Source organism: Carlito syrichta, unplaced genomic scaffold, assembly GCF_000164805.1.
Source record: "Carlito syrichta isolate Samal-C Ts95f unplaced genomic scaffold, Tarsius_syrichta-2.0.1 Scaffold301625, whole genome shotgun sequence".
NCBI classification, from domain to species: domain Eukaryota; kingdom Metazoa; phylum Chordata; class Mammalia; order Primates; family Tarsiidae; genus Carlito; species Carlito syrichta.
Genome location: NW_007245721.1, coordinates 99,601 through 101,594, shown reverse-complemented (window position 1 = coordinate 101,594; position 1,994 = coordinate 99,601). Strand labels below are relative to the sequence as shown.

The window sequence follows — 1,994 nt, the reverse complement described above, 5'->3', positions numbered from 1 at the left end:
CGGAGCCCAACAGGTTGAGGCTGCGGTGGCCGGGAGCGGCAACTGCACTCCAGTCTGGGCGACAGAGTGGGACTCCAACTCAAAAACAAACAAACAAACAAAAAAAACCCTCAACCTGAACAAGCAAGGTCACCCATTTCAGGCAGGGAGCACGGGCCAGGTCTAGCCTGACCAGCTTCTCTGTTGTACTTCCTTCCAGGTGCCCTGGCTACACCCTGGAAGCAAGTCACTTTTCAACTCTTTTAACTGGCTCATGACTGTAATTTCTTCTTTGAGTCAAGGGACCAAGATGGGAAGAGGCAATGGTGGGCAATCAAGCCCTAATGGGAGACAACACGGCTTAGGGCTTAAAGAAAACCTGGGTTCAAAATCTGGTCCTGCCATCTTCCGGCTGTGGCTATGTGTCACTTATGTAAGTAACTGGGAGCCTAAGTTCTCTCTAAGCCTCAGTTCCTCCATCTTAAAATTAAAGACCAAGCAAAGGAACGCATGTAAAATGCTTTGTACAGGGCCTGACCCACACGTAACAAGTGTTCAAATGGCAGGTGTATTAATAATATCCAACTCAGCACACCTGGAGACAGATGATGGTAGGGTTGGCCTGGACTACCACCTCCCTGATCACACATTCAGAGGGGCTCAGCCTAGAGCAGGGAGTGCTTTTTGAAGATGACCCTCCAACTGAAGGCGGCCCATGGGTGAAGGCCAATCAGCCATCAGCTCAGAGACATCACCCCTCACACCGGACCAGATCCCTTGGATCTAGTTTCCTTCCCCTCTCTGCAGCTTGCAGGGAAAGGGGAGGAGAAAACAGTCAAATCAGCTGAAGCCTTCAGGCCTGAGAAGCAGCCATTTCTCCAGGCTGGCCTGTTGCTCCAGGATCCGCCCCCCTGCTTCTTCCCATTCCAGCAGCTTCCCTCCCCTTACCCCCAGGAAAGGAGAAAGGAGCCAGAGGATGTCCCTCAGAGGAGGAAGTCAGGATGAGGGCCAAGGGAGGGTGCAGTGCCGGCAAGGCCAAGGCCCCCACCCACCCCCCACCCTAGAGGGAACAAAAGACAGGAGGCTGGGAGGTGCTCAGTGCGTCCCTGCCTCAGTACCAGTTTTGACCAGGCAGCCCACCAGGCTCAAAAGCCTGGCATCCAACCCCATACAGAAACCAGGAGGGCCCCTCTCATCCCATCACAGTCTGGAACTACCCACCTTTTCTGTCCTATCTCCCCTTGGCTAGAAGTGTGTGGGGGTGGCCTCGATCCCACATCCCAAACGCACAAAAACCCTCTAAGGTTTCTAAGGGCCTGTGCTTCAGCCCCGAGGCCCACCCCCCATTTCCCCGTAGCTGGGCTCCACCCCTCCCCCGTTCTTGTCTCCGCCCGACCTCCGAGGCCCCAGGGCCCCAGATCCCTCCAGCATTTCTCAGAGCATATCTCCACCGCGACCTCAAGGTCCCCAGATCAGGCCCCGCTTCCTCTCCTTCAAGACCTGTGGGGCCTCTTTCCCCGATGGCATCCATCAGAGACCCTCTCCTCATCCCCTTCCTCCCCGACCCCTGTCTCCCAGGCCGGCGCCCCTTCAGGCCTGGAGGATTTAGAGGGGTTCCGTCTCACTTAAACACTCCCCCTCCCTCCCAACACCACCTTTATGTCTAAATCCCGCCCCCAACCCGAGCCTTCTTTTTTGATCGCGTACCCGGGTTCACAAACGCCCTCCCCGGGCCCCGAACTGGAACCCTTTCCCCGGACCTGCCGGGCCCAGACCCCTTTCCCTGCCTCCCCCACCCCAGGCCTCCATCCTCGCAATCGCAGACCCCTCTCCCCCCTCCCCCCTCCCGGTTGCGGAGTATAGACCCCTCCCCAACTCCCCCAAGTCCGACTCCCGCCTCCGGCCATCACCCCAGTTTCGGGTGCCCGCGCCCACAGCACACCGTATACGTGTCCACGAGCTCGGAGCCCACTACGCGCGCCTCCTTCGCCGGCTCGGTTTCCCGCTCGGGTCCG

General features: G+C 58.1%; 1 protein-coding gene across 4 annotated transcripts in view; it reads right to left on the bottom strand.

The window, feature by feature from the left end:
• NISCH (nischarin) overlaps positions 1–1,988 on the bottom strand; it is a 33,369-nt gene extending 31,381 nt beyond the window's left edge. For 3 of the 4 annotated variants that reach the window (XM_021710868.1, XM_021710869.1, XM_021710870.1), the window contains exon 1: positions 1,920–1,988. The gene's annotated coding sequence lies outside the window, so the exon portion shown is untranslated. The remainder of the gene's footprint in view (positions 1–1,919) is intronic. The other variant, XM_008054984.2, reaches the window with a different exon arrangement.
• Between the last annotated feature and the right edge of the window lie 6 nt (positions 1,989–1,994).